Genomic DNA, 18,308 nt, shown 5'->3' with positions numbered 1-18,308 from the left:
CAAATAAGGCAGAAGGGATAGATAGCATTCCATCACAGTTTCTAAAATCATTGGGGGGAGGGGGGGAAGTGGTAACAAAACTATTTCACGTTGGTATGTAGAATATATGAGTCTGGGGACATACCACCTGACTTCGGAAAAATATCATCCTCACTATTCTGAAGACTGCAAGAGCTGACAATTGCGATAATTATCGCACAATCAGCTTAACAGCTCATGCATCCAAGTTGCTGGCAAGAATAATATACAGAAGAATGGAAGAGAATTTTGAGGATGTGTTAGGTGACGATCAGTTTGGCTTCAGTGACGGTAAAGGCACCAGAGAAGCAATTCTGACGCGGTTGATAATGGAACCCAAGACTAAAGAAAAATCGAGACATGTCCAAAGATTTGTCGACTTGGAAAAAGCGCTCGACAGTGCATAGTGGTACAAGGTGTTTGAAATTCTGAGAAAAGTAAGGGTGATATACAATATGTACAACAGTCAAGAGGAATAACAAAAGTGGACTACCAAGAACTATGTGCTCGGATTAAAAAGAGTGTAAGACAGGGATTTAGCCTTTCGTTCCTAGTGTTCACTCTGCACATCGAAGAAGCAATGATGGAAATAAAAGAACGATTCAGGAGTGGAATTAAAATTCAAAGTTAAAGAATACCAATGATACGATTCGATGATGACATTTCTATCCTGACTAAAAGTGAAGAAGAATTACGGGATCTGCTGAATGGAATGAACAGTGTAATGAGTACAGAATATGGATTGAGAATAAATCGAAGAATGACGAAAGTAACGAGTAGTATCAGAATTGAAAACAGCGAGAGACTTAACATCAGGATTGATCGTCACGAAGTAGATGAAGTTAAGGAATTCTACTACCTAGGTAGCAAAATAATCAATGAGACGGAACAAGGAGGACATCAAAAGCAGACTAGCACTGGCAAAAATGGGATTCCTGGCCAAGAAAAGTGAAAAGATTAGCACAGGATACGAAATCGATTCGGGCCGCATCAAATCGGTCACAGGACTGATAACTCAAAAAAATGACAATACTAACATCAGGCATTTTGTAGATGATGCAGTTATGTGTAATGAAGTACAATCTGAAAGAAGCTGCATAAATATTCTGCCAGATCTTGGTAAGATTTCGAATTGGTGCAAGGATGAGCAACTTGCTTTAAATGTTCAGAAATGTAAAATTGTGCACTTCACAAAACGGAGAAACGTAGTATCCTAGTTTTGGAATTGGCCAGCTCATACAAATACCTGTGTGTAAAACTTTCCAGGGATATGAAATGGAATAATCACATGGTTTCAGTTATGGGGTTGAACATAAGGTAGACTTCGGTTCATTGGTAGAATACTGGGGAAGTGCAATCAGTCTGCAAAGGAGATTGCTTACAAATCACTCGTGCGACCTATTCAAGAATACTGCTCTAGCGTGTACGACCCATTCCAAATAGGACTAATAGTGGATATTAAACTATACAGAAAATAGCAGCACGAATGATCATAGGTTCCAAGTACGAGATTTTCACTCTGCAGCGGAGCAGCGGAGTGTGCGCTGATATGAAACTTCTTGGCAGATTAAGACTGTGTGCCGAACCGAGACTCGAATCGGGACCATTGACTTTCGCCAGCAAGTGCTCTACCAACTGAGCTACCAAATAACGATTCACGACACGTCCTGCCAGGAAGTTTCGATCATAGGTTTGTTTAATCCGTGGGAGAGTGTCACAGAGATACTGAAGAAACTGACTGGAAGACTCTTGAAGATAAATGTGAACTACCCCGAGAAAGTCTGTTAACAAAGTTTCAAGAACCAGCTTTAAATTATGACACTAGGAATATACTACATTCCCCTACATATCGCTCACGTAGAGATGGTGAGGATAAGATTATAATAATTACGGAACTCACAGAGGCATTCAAACAATCATTCTTTTCATACTTTCGAACGCACAGAAACCCTAATAACTTGTACAACAGGACGTACCCTCCGCCGTGCACCTCACAATGGTTTGCAGAGTATAGACGTTGATGTAGATGTCACAACGTAAATCCAGCTTGTGATGCATATTAACTTATGACTATATTATTTATCATGGCTATGATTGTTGGAACCCTTCCTGCATTCAGAGAAAAAAGCTATTCAACTATTTATCGAGTCGCAATTCGGCTCACTGCACGTTTTTCGGTTGTATAACTGTTTCGCACAATTTGCAGGAGTACAGCGCTATCGATGTTTTCGATAAAATTTCGTGGACTCTCGAGTAACAGCAAATTCAATCCATTGTATCCTTAACTCGATGACGAACACGTGTGCTAATGTACAGGGTTATCACAAATGATTGAAACGATTTCACAGCTCGACAATAACTTAATTATTTGAGATATTTTCACAATGCTTTGCACACACATACAAAAACTCAAAAAGTTTTTTTAGGCATTCACAAATGTTCGATATGTGCCCCTTTAGTGATTCGGCAGACGTCAAGCCGATAATCAAGTTCCTTCCACACTCGGCGCAGCACGTCCCCATCAATGAGTTCGAAAGCATCGTTGATGCGAGCTCGCAGTTCTGGCACGTTTCTTGGTAGAGGAGGTTTAAACACTGAATCTTTCACATAACCCCACAGAAAGAAACCGCATGGGGTTAAGTCGGGAGAGCGTGGAGGCCATGACATGAATTGCTGATCATGATCTCCACCACGACCGATCCATCGGTTTTCCAATCTCCTGTTTAAGAAATGCCGAACATCATGATGGAAGTGCGGTGGAGCACCATCCTGTTGAAAGATGAAAATAGCTCCCTGCTTGCTTTATTCGTCGACTTCCGCGGGCTACGCGTGAAACTTGCCCGCACGCGTTCAACCGTTTCTTCGCTCACTGCAGGCCGACCCGTTGATTTCCCCTTACAGAGGCATCCAGAAGCTTTAAACTGCGCATACCATCGCCGAATGGAGTTAGCAGTTGGTGGATCTTTGTTGAATTTCGTCCTGAAGTGTCGTTGCACTGTTATGATTGACTGATGTGAGTGCATTTCAAGCACGACATACGCTTTCTCGGCTCCTGTCGCCATTTTGTCTCACTGCGCTCTCGAGCGCTCTGGCGGCAGAAACCTGAAGTGCGGCTTCAGCCGAACAAAACTTTATGAGTTTTTCTACGTATCTGTAGTGTGTCGTGACCATATGTCAGTGAATGGAGCTACAGTGAATTTATGAAATCGCTTCAATCATTTGTAATAGCCCTGTAACTGTTGACTGTGAAAACGGCCGAAGCGCGAAGTGACTGCTGACGATAGACACGGGAATTTGGAAGAAAAAGGTTTTATGAGCACGGTAAATCGGCTGTTTTTTGAAAACAGTGGAGCAGCAGACTTTCATGGGAGCGCGAAGATACTACTTTGAAACATATGCAGCGTAAGTGTAACAAAATGAAGCAATCCACTTTGCCCATAAGGCTGCCGTCTTCAATGAGGAGCAGCACTGAAGCTGCGGAAAAGAAGAAAAGGGATTGTGGATATCTGGCCCAAAGGACTGTGCAAAAAGTTTTGAAGGCCAAAATTCCACTCCATACGATACGGAAAACAATGATTTTCAGCAGTGGATGAATGAGTTCACTGAAGGTGAGCAGCGCATTTTGTCATCAGTAAAAATTTTGTTTGACGTTCCCTCTATTAAAAGTTAAAACTTAATATTCAATAAAGCGACATATTTTCCTCTACTGCAGTAACTAATTACTTCAAGAAATAAGATATCTAAAGGAACGGTTGTTGGTAACATCCCATGTGTAAATACAATGAGGGAGACAATCATGCCTTCAGTACAACAACGACGAAAAATTGATGTTATGGTGTAGCCAACAGGAAGAGATATCTTTGAATTATCCGACGAGACCACTAACAGAAGAGACAATTGTGACTTTACTGTTTTGTTGAGAACTGTTGAAGAGTGGAACGAGAAGAAACTTTTTGTTGTAAATAAACAGATTCTCGAGCGAACAATCTCAACGCACTGTGCTCATGCAATTTTGGGGCTCTTCGGAAATAAAACATGCAGCACCATAATGTCAAAGCAGTAATGATTGACAGTACGGAACAAATACGTGAGTAAATTCAGACACATGAACAAATTATTGACTCCAGTCCAGTGCTGGGAACATAAACGAAATCTGATTTAAACTTACTGTCTCATATGATGTCATTAACAGTTACGGTAAAACCTAATCAAAAATGTTCGCGTTTAAACTGAAGCAAACTTAAACGCGCAATTAGCCCCTTCTTTTACGACAGACCGACGGACACCTCTTTCTCGCGGGTTGCCTAAGCATCCGGCGTCCTTCATTGTCAACTTACAGGTGCAGCGGCTACAGTATCACCAATTCGTTCTGACAGCAGCTGACGCTGACCGATGATACTCTCCGGAGTGAGTGGTGGTCATCCACACACTTTTTCTTGTCATTTGTGCCTCCTTCAGAAGAGTTTCTCCTGTTTTTAATGGAAAGCAAACAAGTATAGCATCGGACGAGCTGAGGCCACTCCAGGTATTCGCGAATACCAGAAGGGCTTCTGTAAGAGAAACTAATACCTTCCACTAGAAGGAAATCGTATGAGAAAAATTTTAATACATGTCATCGAGCTTAATCCGTAGTTCACTAAGACGTCTTAGTAAAATGCACTTCAAATAGCAGATATTTCCTTGATAATTTCCTAATACAGAACCAGATATCTTCGGAGTGAAAAAGTAGATGTCCATTCTGAAGTAGTGACATTCTATTACAATTAAGACGGCGCACTTCGAGTGTTCTGTGGTGTTTGTAAATGCTGTATACTTGTAGTATTGGTAATATATACACTTGCCACACACACTAAGGCAAATACTAAAAAATTACTTATTGTGTGCTTCTTAAGTATGAACATTCTGCAAGTACAGATTTTTCGGATGTAAATGGAATTGCATCTTTCTTAAACAGACTCAATAATAAAAATTATTGCTAATGCACAGTTTTTATTACAGAATTCTCTTACTTCAATCTTAAACTGGTAAAATACGTTCGAGATTTGAAATTTCACGGCGAACTTTTTGGTTCATGAATATTGAGCTACCAAGCAACAGCTGTTTGCCATTTATTCACCCACGAACAGTGTGACTTTCTGCTTAACAGCTTGTTGGTCCACCTTTGAAACGCAATACAGCAGCGATTCTACGTGGCATGGATCCAACGGTTCCTTGGTAGGTTTCCGGAGGTGTGTGGCATCAAATGTCTTCGTACAGATCACGCGGATTCAGCAAAATTAATGGCCGGTGGTTTGCCGGTACGGAGCTGGAGCCCAGAAGGGTTACAGATGTGTTCCATCGGGTTCAAGTCAGGTGAATTTGATGACAAGAACATCAAATTGAACTCACTTCATGCTCCCAAATCCACTACAACACGGTTCTCTCACTGTTCTCTTGCTGGAAGACTACATCGAAGTCGAGGAAGAAATCAACCACGAAGGGACGCAGGTGGTCCTCAATAGTGTTTTCTAGTCCGCGGCAATCCTAGTGCCTTTGGCTACTACAACAGGTCTCTTGGAAGAACAGGTGCTTGTCCACCATAGCATAATACTCTTGGAAATTTGTGGTAAGATCTTATGGGATCAAACTGCTCAGGTCATCAGTCCCTAAGCTTACATACTACTTAATCTAACTTAAACTAACTTACGCTAAGGACAACACACACCCACGCCCGAGGGAGGACTCGAACCTCCGACGGAGTAAGCCGCGCGGACCGTGACAAGGCACCCTAGACTATCCCGCTCGGCCACGCGGGATTAGCCGAGTGGTCTTGGGCGCTGCAGTCATGGACTGTGCCGCTGATCCCGGCAGAGGTTCGAGTCCTCCCTCGGACATGGGTGTGTGTGTTTGTCTTTAGGAAAAATGGTTCAAATGGCTCTGAGCACTATGCGACTTAACTTCTGAGGTCATCAGTCGCCTAGAACGTAGAACTAATTAAACCTAACTAACCTAAGGACATCACACACATCCATGCCCAAGGCAGGATTCGAACCTGCGACCGTAGCGGTCACGCGGTTCCAGACTGAAGCGCCTTTAACCGCACGGCCACACCGGCCGGCTGTCCTTAGGATAATTTAGGTTAAGTAGTGTGTAAGATTAGGGACTGTTGACGGTAGCAGTTAAGTCCCATAAGATTTCACACACATTTGAACATTTTGAACTATCCCGCGCGGAAGCATAATACTGTTCCCCACAGATCTGCATCCGTGGCGCAGTACATGTTTCGAGCTACTCCTCACCTGGATGATGACCTATCTGGACAGTACCATCGAAAAATGGTTCAGATGGCTCTGATCACTATGGGACTTAACATCTGAGGTCGTCAGTCCCCTAGACTTAGAACTACTTAAACCTAACTAAGGACATCACACACATCCATGCGAGAGGCAGGATCCGAATCTGCGACCGTAGCAGCAGCGCTGTTCCGTGGACCATCGACCTGATTAACAAGAAACATGATTCATCTGACGAGGCGATACGTTTTCATTGGTCCAAGGCCCAATGTCAATGACACCATGCCCACAGTCGTCGTAATTGACTTTGTCGTTGAATCAACACGGTAAAACTCTAAGGGACCGTCTGTTGCGGAGCATTTTCCTGCAATGCGCGCTGAACGGTGTTCTCCGAAACATTTGCGCCTGCATCAGTATTGTACTCTGTCGTCAGGTTTGTCGTAGATCGCTGTCTACTCTGCTTTATAGAGCGGACAAGCCTCTGACCTGCACTCTCTGTGATAAGGCGTGGGCGTCCAACACGTGGTTTCGCCGTCCTTTAAACACTTTCCACAGATGCTCACGACAGTAGCATGGGAAGAGCTGACTGTATTCGCCGATCCTGAGATGTTCGTTCCCAGGTGCCGTGGTATAGCAATCTGGACTTTGTCAAATTCGCTTACGTTAATGGATTTCGCCATTAACCGGGCCGTATCAACATAGAATGACTCAGCTTTCGTCTCTGATTCCCTTAAATAGTTGTATTATCCTTACCACGTCACATGCTTGCAATGCCAGCAAGCCACACTGAATCTTGCGGTGGGTAGTGGTCATAAATTCTTCTTTTTTCATATCGGTGTACCCAGCTGAATATAAAATGAAAACATATTCAAAATTTAGCTAAGTCACTCATACAGGTATCTATAACTATTTTGTCATGCATAAAGCCTCACATTGGACGACAAAATCTAGTAACTTGAGGCTATTAAATGCAAATGACCCTTCATTGTGCACCAAAACATAATATATTCCAAATTATAAAGAAGAGAAACATTTGTGTTTATTGTTATCTATCACATTACCAAAGGGAAAATAAAATAAGTATTGAAAATAAGTATTCAGTGAAATGTGAATGAAGCCCAACCAACAGGCATTACATGCATTGAACATAAATAATAGTGCATTGAGAATGGCTAGCTTGCTGAAATCTAGATCTGCCAATAAAATTTAAAAAGGAAGGCTGATCGCTGAAATCTGTAATTTACAAGCAAATAAAATAAGAGCCTATCTGATTCAGTACTTTGGCTCGTATGGGGGAGTTAGCCCCTTTATCTCACCACATGACGGAATCGATATCATATGCAAGTGTGGGCGGAAAAAACGATGTCACAATAACATTTCTCCCCTAAATCTTCTCTGAGGTTGGGTGGCCGTTGGTTGACAGCCAGCAGCTGGCATATTCATGACCTTTGGCTTGGGACACATGTCTCAGAGCGCCTTAACTTGGTTCTGACTAAGCGCCCCATAAGTAAAACAGCTGTCCGTTAGGACCATGCAGTGCTATTTTCCTCAATACATGTCAATGCTCTGAGGTTCCCAACACGGTCACAGAGTCTATGTCTGCGGTAATTAGACGAAGAGGCGGTGCCAGTTGAGGTCAGACGAGCGGAAGAAAAATGGCTCTAAGCACTATGGGACTTAACATCTGAGGTGATCACTGAGTCCCATAGACTGAGAACTACTTAAACCTAACTAACCTAAGGATATGGCACACATCCATGCCCGAGGCAGGGTTCGAACCTGCGACCGCAGCAGCAGCGCGGTTCAGGACTAAAGTACCTAGAACCGCTCGGCCACAGCGGCCGCCGAGAGGAAGATGAAAGCTTAAAGATCCAAGCGTCGAAACGCAAGAGAGATCGTCTGTCAAGGAATGGAAAATGAGAATGTCACAAATTGACACTAGACGTAGTAATGATGCAGGATAAGACTCCACGGCTGAAAACTAAACAGACAGTAAGCTGACATACTTCCACAAGGAACACTCAAGAACTCGTTAAGTGCACCATTATGTGAATCACTTGACATGAAGCACTGGAATTTCCTGAAAGGATCTCCTGCAAGACTCTCGAGTTAGCTCAGCATGAACTCTAACAGCTTTCAAAACGCTGTTCCAGTCATCTACAATTCAGAGCCCCACAGCATGAACTCCAAATGATCTCCCAAGTCTTCCGAATGAGGCGCTCCTCTATAAGCTCCCAATGCTCCCAGACTGTTCTCTGATTTACATGAAATGCATTTACAGTAGCGAACGTGGACAACCATCAGCTACATAATGGAATGGCGTCACTGAAAATTTGTGCCGGACCGGGGCCCGAAGCCGGGTTTTCCACTTATTGCAAAAAGAGCGAAATCTTGGTTCGAGTCCCGGTGCGGCACAAATTTTCGTTGTCGTCATTCCATTATGTAGCTGATGGTTGTCCATATTCGCTACTGCGAATGCATTTCATGTATTTCATAACGGCAGTAGTCGCCGCAGTGCCTTTTTCTTCGGACATGCATGCATTAAAAAATTTTAAATGTGTGTGAAATCTTATGGGACTTAAGTGCTAAGGTCATCAGTCACTAAGCTTACACACTACTTAACGTAAATTATCTTAAGGACAAACACACACACCCCCATGCCCGATGGAGGACTCGAACCTCCGCCGGAACCATGCATGCATGTCCATATGAACATTGGCTCGTACTTTTGAACAACGGAGGCGCTGCAATATCATATTGTGTCATCTGATTGGTGGTAGGATGTCGCCGCTTGGCAGTTTTATTTATTTCGTTCCACTATGTTCATCAGTGTGCTTAATTTCCCATCCTACTTTCTCTTTCTCATGTCATCCAACGAACGATCGACGCTGAGTAACCACTTCTGTCAGTGTTTCTACAGGGTGACAACGTGTAATAACATGGAGACATCTGTGTCGTTCTCACGTCATGTATTATTGCGCCATCTGCTATTATTGGCCGCTTGTTTTCTAGCGACTTTCGTGCTGAATTTTCTTGTGAAAGCAACTGAGAATTTATTGAAGTGTCACTCTGCATTCCTGAGTTATCCAAAGTCGGTAGCTTAAAAACAAGCCTGTTCGTTTCTTGCAAAATGAATTACATAATTAAATGCACTGCACTGCATACTCTCTCTCTCTCTCTCTCTCCCTCTCTTTCTCTGTGTCTCTTTAGGTGGACATCAGAACCCTGACGGTGGTAGTGTCTTTGCATTACGTTCTTCGTGCTTTCCTTTCTTTTTAAACTTAGTCAGCAGTGAAAGGGATGTTCTGCTCAGGAAAACAAAATGAGACTAGAATTATCAGAGTATTTGTATTAGTATAGATCTTGGGTGCAGTTTCAGTAAGATGAATTACACTTTGAAAGTATGTTTTTAAATGAGAAAGGCGTTTATAATATGTGATGCTACAGTTTTACCAATATAACTAATCTCGCCAGTAATATACATATTATCGAAGTTTGCAGTTTACCTGGCGGTCTGAATCGTCACTTTTAATCCCTTTTTGCAGTTTATGTGCACTATTATTTCCTGGTAGAATATGTTGTAATATTCCTAATGTTTCTCTTAATATACACTCCAGGAAATTGAAATAAGAACACCGTGAATTCATTGTCCCAGGAACGGGAAACTTTATTGACACATTCCTGGGGTCAGATACATCACATGATCACACTGACAGAACCACAGGCACATAGACACAGGCAACAGAGCATGCACAATGTCGGCACTAGTACAGTGTATATCCACCTTTCGCAGCAATGCAGGTTGCTATTCTCCCATGGAGACGATCGTAGAGATGCTGGATGTAGTCCTGTGGAACGGCTTGCCATGCCATTTCCACCTGGCGCCTCAGTTGGACCAGCGTTCGTGCTGGACGTGCAGACTGCGTGAGACGACGCTTCATCCAGTCCCAAACATGCTCAATGGGGGACAGATCCGGAGATCTTGCTGGCCAGGGTAGTTGACTTACACCTTCTAGAGCACGTTGGGTGGCACGGGATACATGCGGACGTGCATTGTCCTGTTGGAACAGCAAGTTCCCTTGCCGGTCTAGGAATGGTAGAACGATGGGTTCGATGACGATTTGGATGTACCGTGCACTATTCAGTGTCCCCTCGACGATCACCAGTGGTGTACGGCCAGTGTAGGAGATCGCTCCCCACACCATGATGCCGGGTGTTGGCCCTGTGTGCCTCGGTCGTATGCAGTCCTGATTGTGGCGCTCACCTGCACGGCGCCAAACACGCATACGACCATCATTGGCACCAAGGCAGAAGCGACTCTCACCGCTGAAGACGGCACGTCTCCATTCGTCCCTCCATTCACGCCTGTCGCGACACCACTGGAGGCGGGCTGCACGATGTTGGGGCGTGAGCGAAAGACGGCCTAACGGTGTGCGGGACCGTAGCCCAGCTTCATGGAGACGGTTGCGAATGGTCCTCGCCGATACCCCAGGAGCAACAGTGTCCCTAATTTGCTGGGAAGTGGCGGTGCGGTCCCCTACGGCACTGCGTAGGATCCTACGGTCTTGGCGTGCATCCGTGCGTCGCTGCGGTCCGGTCCCAGGTCGATGGGCACGTGCACCTTCCGCCGACCACTGGCGATAACATCGATGTACTGTGGAGACCTCACGCCCCACGTGTTGAGCAATTCGGCGGTACGTCCACCCGGCCTCCCGCATGCCCACTATACGCCCTCGCTCAAAGTCCGTCAACTGCACATACGGTTCACGTCCACGCTGTCGCGGCATGCTACCAGTGTTAAAGACTGCGATGGAGCTCCGTATGCCACGGCAAACTGGCTGACACTGACGGCGGCGGGGCACAAATGCTGCGCAGCTAGCGCCATTCGACGGCCAACACCGCGGTTCCTGGTGTGTCCGCTGTGCCGTGCGTGTGATCATTGCTTGTACAGCCCTCTCGCAGTGTCCGGAGCAAGTATGGTGGGTCTGACACACCGGTGTCAATGTGTTCTTTTTTCCATTTCCAGGAGTGTATATATAACAGACTGGTGGTTCTACTCACACTGCATGGTTAGAATATCTAAATGTTTAATCTGATTCTTGCAGTGACCTTTCTCACTATGTTCAGTTATTATTCTTATAGACCACTTATGAAGGTAGAAATCGATGTCCGTATTTTGTGCCTTGGTCCTCAAAAGTGATTTCATAGCTAAGAAACGAGTGCATACAGGAATAGTGTGTAATAAAAAAGTACTACAAACAATCCTGTTGGAGGAACATGCGCAACTGAGCATCATACCAGAGGTTGAAAATACCGCTTCAGTTGTAAAGTTCTTTTACTATCACACGACTGGTTTCGGGCTCCCATACGCCCATTTCACGTAGCACACCGCGCCTTGTACACGTCTACCGCCGCGCTCGGGGGTCACAGCAACAAGTTACGACACCTGAAGATGGGCGTATCAATATCACGTAATTTTTTAAGAGTTAGTTTAATATTTATTGACACTTTCATTTGTTTCTGGTGTTTCATAAGTGACTAGCCCGGTGCCCGCTGCGTCAGTTGCGTTTGCCTAGTAGTTACAACAAAAATTTTGCATACATATATTAGGTCTCCTGAAAAATTGCTGTATTAGAGAGCCATTTCTTTTTCCACACAATTCTGACAAAGCCGTTTTGTTGCGATGACGGACGGACGGAATGAGACGGCGGAGTAGGACGGCCATTTGATCACGGTTTTATGGGAGATGACCAGCATAGTACCATGATTTTAAAGAAGGTTTAAGGATGAAACGTCCCCTCAGAAAAATTTATGAATTACTGTGCTGATAAACCTCTTACATTATTTGATTTTCAAACAGCCGAGCAAAACTGAACGTACTCAGACATACACTAAAGTGACACACAATATATTTAGCGCAACGCAATCTGACTTTCAGTAACCCCTCCAAAAGAATAGCCCTGACTAACAATAACCTATACCTTTCATGAATTCTTACCTCACAAAAATCTTCGTTACTCGAACTACTGCAATACAGCGAGCGCCAGTACTGCCAGCTAAATAAAAGATTCTAACTACTGACAGGCATAGTTAGCAAATGAAAGATTTTGATAAAGAACAAACAATTTATTTACCTTAATAGTGCTTAAAAGTCATCCAGTCTTACAAATTTACTGTCTCTGATGGACACACGTCCAGATCAGCCGCTCTCAAAACTCCGCCATCTCTCTCCCCACATCCACCACTGCTGGCGGCTCACCTCCAACTGCGCAACGCTACGCGCTGTTAACAGCTAACTGCCCAACGCTACAATGGCGAATATTACAACAATGCCAACCAGCCACAGACTGCACAAAGCAAATCCAGTGATTTTCATACAGAGCGCTACGTGGCGTTACCAATATAAAAACCTAAACAGCCTACTTACAAGGATGATTTAGTTGCAATAATTTTCAGCTGCACAACTACGTCGTATTTTCTTGGAATTGGTGACAATGGAGAGATAAATGTAAAAATACTGGCATATTTTGCTTACTTTTACTGTAGTACATCATAAGACATCAAACTTGGGGTAACTCCATTCTCACTGTGAGACCACGTCATGAAAAGTGATTCACTTTAGAAGCAAATGAAGAAACATGTGGACGCTGGGCAAAATAGTAGGTATGACTACGGAAAGAAGACCACACACATCGGAACGTTTCGTGCTGACGGTCATCTGTTTTCGATTGCTGGCAACTTATGCGATCTATCATTACTGGCTCTTTCGAAGCGTTGCGAAATGTTGTGTTTAGCGACTCAGTTGAGGAATAAATGATGTAACGACTGTGTTTGAAAACCAATATCTCTATAATCCGCTTTCGTGAGTCCTTGATACTTCGGTCTGTAATTTATATCATACCTGCTGATCGGTACAAAGCCAGCGCATGTGTGAGTCACCGCCACCGAGACACAAGTAAAGATTCCCCCTCTGATGATCCCTCTAGATGCATAGGCTATGTCGTTCCTCCTCCACTCGTCACAGTCACTTGAGCCAAACCGTCTTCTTACTATAGAAGTACGAACAGAGAAAAGGCTATACGCCGACAATAGTATCGATTTACGAAGACTTTGCGAGATCTGCAGGTCTGGGAATTTGAACCGTCGGTAGTACGTCACGGGATTAATATTAATGACAGTGAGCGCCGACGAAATGTACGGGAGAAAGAGACGCTCAATAATTCTTTAATACGGGAAAGTTGGTCACCCTACGGCGGATGGCACGAGGCAGCGACCCGCGCGCGCCACCCGTGGGGAACGGGTGTACGACCGCCGCGCGGCACCACCTGCAGTGCGCCGGGCCAACACCGACTCAAAGGAAGGCCTCGGCGCTTCTTGGTGACGTCACGTCAGCTAGGCACGGCGAACGCCAGGTCTGTTGCAGGCAGAAACGCTTGGGCGTGCTTATCACTATAAATCTCTTATTTTTGGACAAAATGTTTGTTATTGTTTTAGGTTCTGCAGTTTTATTTAGATGAAAGATTTTCTTACTATCGTAAAGCTACAAATGATGATCATAGTTCTGTATTACTGAATCCTGTCGAAACAAACGTAGATTAATATGAGAAGATGCTTTGCCCCATTGCAACCTTCGGAAATTTTATATTCAAGTAACTATATTTACTTGATCCATTTTGCTATCGAAACTTACCCCAACCCCCTTACAATTAACTCGTTTCTTTTATTTATTTATTTATTTATTTTCGTTTGACATCGTCACTGGAAATGTGAACTAATTTACATGTGTAAATGTCCAACTGTTGGCAGTCAGATTACAGTCGTTTTCAACGAAAGGAATTCTAAACAGGAAACAAAATAGCTTCATACATCGAAAATACTGCTGAGCTTAAACTTTTTTAAACATGCACATTACAAAAGATAAATATTCACCTCTCGCAACTGAGAGGAGAAACTTTATAAGATAAAAAATTTTATTTGATAATACAAGTATCTCTCTTTTGCATCTTCTTCTGTCCCCCACCCCCTCCCCCAACGTGTACAATCGCAAGATATTTCATTAACATTCAGTGCTCCTCACCCCGTAGTCAACCAAGATGCCTAAAGAAGAGCACTAACATGTTCACAGTTTCTTGTAAAAGCAACCCGGTACAAACGTTACTTCCTCAGACTTACAAATAAGGGAAAGAAGCACGAATTCCGTTGCTGCTGGACCATGAAGTTCTTTTTGTATGTCAGTCCTTAAAACAGGTGGAAATTTAAGTTCAGGAGTACACTATTTGTTAAGAAATGTAATGAATTGCACAATTAATTGATTGCAGAAATCACTCAGAACAATGTGTGTTGGTCAACTACCGCCAATAGTTTCACATTTTCCTGTTTCAGAGAGGGAGACACCACCATTATGAGTATGCCCGCAACAGACCTGGCGTTCGCCGTGCCTAGCTGACGTGACGTCACGAACAAGCGCTGAGGCCTGCCTTTGAGTCGGTGTTGGCCGGTCCCGGCTTCGCGACACGAAGGCACGCGGTCACGAGGCATCGAGAGCAGCCGCCGCCGTCACCAGTGCTAGGTGACCACCTCTCCCGTATTTCCCGGGATCTCACGTATCTGAACATATCTTTTCATAATCTCCCGGCTCCCGTATTTTCAGGATCATTGGGCGTTTTTCTCCAGTTTTTAACTTTATTTTTCACTTTAATTGTTTCTACGAATGTAAAAATATATCTTACTGTTCAGCACGTAGTACTTAGTAATTGGCAGTTTTATCAGTTAACTTCTTGTGTAGGTCACAAAAACAAAGCAAATGATCCCACTACTTCATCCAAGATAACTACTTTCTTCGGCTCTCCTCACCTGAGCAAAGGCCGAACCAACGACGACGTGAAAACCATTGCTGACGAACTCCCTTTAGTCTACCACACAGTACAACACAATCTAAGCTTTAGGAGCTTGGACTGTGCGATCAAACTTTCAAAAAACGTGTTCAGTGAATTTAATGTAGGCAAGCTAAAGTTGAAAGGCTCACAATGAACGAACGTATTGGCCTCAAAAATCGTCAACGAAAGTGTAGCACGTTCTTTTCCGTAGCAACAGATCCCTTAAATCACCTAAAAAGGAAAATGTTTCCAGTTGTAATACGATATTTTGACCCCTGTAGTGGATTCAAAAAAATTGTCGGATTTCAAAGAACAGGAAGATTGCAATGGATGTCCACAAGTTGTTAAAAAACTCACTGATGCCAAATAATTTGAATATCAGTAATATTTCACCATATTGTACTGATGGTGCCAGTGTAAATTATGACAAGCACCATTCAGTCATGAAACTATTCCGTAATGAGAATGAAAAAATCCTCAAAACCAATTGTTTTACACATGTGCTTCATAATGCTGCGAACTGTGCATGCAATTGAGGTATTATTACTGAAAATATACAGTCACTTTTACTATTCTGCCAAATGAAGGGAAACATTAAAATCATTATTTTGAATTTGTTGATGTTGAATGGTTTGTAATCCTGCGACATGTAAATACTAGATGGTTATCTCTCATACCTGCTGTAGAAAGGTTTTTAAAAAATTAGAAGCCTATAGAAAGCTATTTTAAAAGCAGATATGATTCAGATGGTTCTAAAGTTTTGAAAAAGTATTTTTGCAATGAAAATACAGAAGTAGACACAACTGTTCAGGTTTATATTAGTTTCTTTGTGAATACTGGAAATGTTTTCTTTTAAAAAGCAAAGTATGTGAATAACTCCCATCTTAGTATTACGGAATCTCATGAAGCTGTACAGTTACCAATTAGTGAAGTTAGTCAGGGAAAGCGAGATAGGTTTTGTGGTAGTGGTGCTCATAAATTGCTAGCCACTGTTCTTGATAGAAATTTGAAATCTACTAGTGAAAACAACTTCATTGAACTCTTTGATTCTTTAAATTCTTACTTAGTTAACAAATTTGACGACTGTTTAAAGTGTTTAATCCCACTGTGTCCAAAAAGGGAATTAACATTCAATGACAAACATGAAGTTGTGGAATATGTCAAGCTGGACTGTGTGAATGAAAATGAGATATATGAGGAATTTTGTTGTTCTAATCATGCAATTAAATGTGCTGTCTGTTTAGAGGGTAGCATTAGCCAGAAATGAATAAAAGTTTTAACATCTTTGAAATCAAATAAAGAGAATTTTGAAAACTTTGGTAAGCTGGTGGGTTATGAGCATACCAGGAAGTAATGCTCACAGCGACAGACTATTTCTTCTTACGAATAATAAGTAGATAGACATAAGGAATAGAAGTAGTACAAACCTAGTCAAATCTAAACTGCAAGTTGACATAAATTTTCCTTATTCATGCTGTGAATTCTTTGAATTTGCTAAAAATGATACAGAACACTGACTGCGGCAAAATCTGTTGCAAGATATGTGTAAGTATTTGCAATGTGTAATAAATAGTTATTTTTTACAAACACTGCTTTGATTTTTGGTGAAATTTCGCCGTGCTTTTAATCTCCACTATTTTTCGTCAAGGCTGTAAGTATCTCCCCTATTTTCTTTTAAAAAAGTTGGTCGTCCTAGCCTCTGCTATGATATAGCTCACAAACTGCAACATCTTGTAAACTTTCCACGCCAATTAGTGTTATAGGAGCATGATCTTTTTCGAATGTACATCTGACGAAATACGATTCTGGTAGCTGGAATCGGAAGTTGTTTTTAATCCTGCCTTTTGAATTCTAGTGGTGATATTTCCACAGAAACTTTCATCTTCTAACACATATTTCTTTATTTCCAAGCGAAAAGTTAAATACCAATTTTCATACATTTAGCTTTCATAATTTTTCAATGTAGCGCAGTTTTTCCTAAATATTTTCATCCCTTATTTCTCCCCCTTACCGACTGAATTCCCAATAACAATAAAGCACGTATTTTTTACTTCTAACCAATAAGTAGAGTACCCGTTTTCATAGCTGTAGTTTTAACAACGTTTTAGTATCACTTTATGAATGCTATACTTTCAGAAAAACCTTACACCCACTACTTACTCTCTTCATGGTTGGATTTCCAAACTGCTGAAACATGTGTTTCTTTATTTCTGACGAAGAAACCAAACATCAATTTTCGTATTTCTAGCTTCAAAATTGCCTTAAGAGCGACTTTTTTTTTAAAAAAACGTTCATCCAGCATTTTACCTCCTTAGGGGTGGAATTTCGAAAAATCCCCTCCTAACGATGCCTACATTATGAGATCGACAACCTATCCAGAATCACTGAAACATGCATTTTCTTATTTGTAACCCAGAAGCCAAATACCAATTTTCATAGAGGTAGCTTCAAAAATGCCTTAGTAGTACTTCAGAAATCTTTCACTCACTGTTTCACTCTCTTAGGGGCTGAATTTCCAAATTTGCTCACATACTTTTGTATATCTACCTGAGAAACCAAATACCGATTTTCGTAGCTCTCGATCAAAAATTGCGTTAATAGCGACGTATTTTCAAGAAGCCTTTCCTCCTTTGTTTCACCTCCTTAGTAGTGAGACGTCGAGAAATTCCTTCCCAAACGACGTCTAAAGTATAAGATTAACACCCTCTCCAAATTTATCTTTAAAGTTGTTTTAATATGACAAGATATTTTCATAAAAATGTTCATCTCCTATTTCGCCCCCTTAGGGGTTGAATATCCAAAAACACTAAACTATGTTTTTTTTTAAATTCCTTACAGAGAAGCTAAGAACAAATTGTCATAGACATTGCTTCAAACATGTTTCATAATGGAATATTTCCATTAAAAATCTTTCATCCCCTATTTCTCTCCCTTAGTGGATGAATTTCCAAAAAAAACTCAAACACGTATTTATTCTTTTCTAATTGCGAAACAAAATACCAATTTTCATAGATCTAACTTTGAAAATGCTTCAGTAGCACTTTAAAAAAAGCTTATTTCCCAAAAAGAAAAGTTCACCCACTGTTCAGCTCCTTAGTCAATGAATTTCCAAAAATGCTCAAAAACGTATTTCTTAATTTCT

Source organism: Schistocerca americana, chromosome 1, assembly GCF_021461395.2.
Source record: "Schistocerca americana isolate TAMUIC-IGC-003095 chromosome 1, iqSchAmer2.1, whole genome shotgun sequence".
In the NCBI taxonomy this organism is placed as follows: domain Eukaryota; kingdom Metazoa; phylum Arthropoda; class Insecta; order Orthoptera; family Acrididae; genus Schistocerca; species Schistocerca americana.
Note: the sequence above shows the minus strand (reverse complement) of the source record.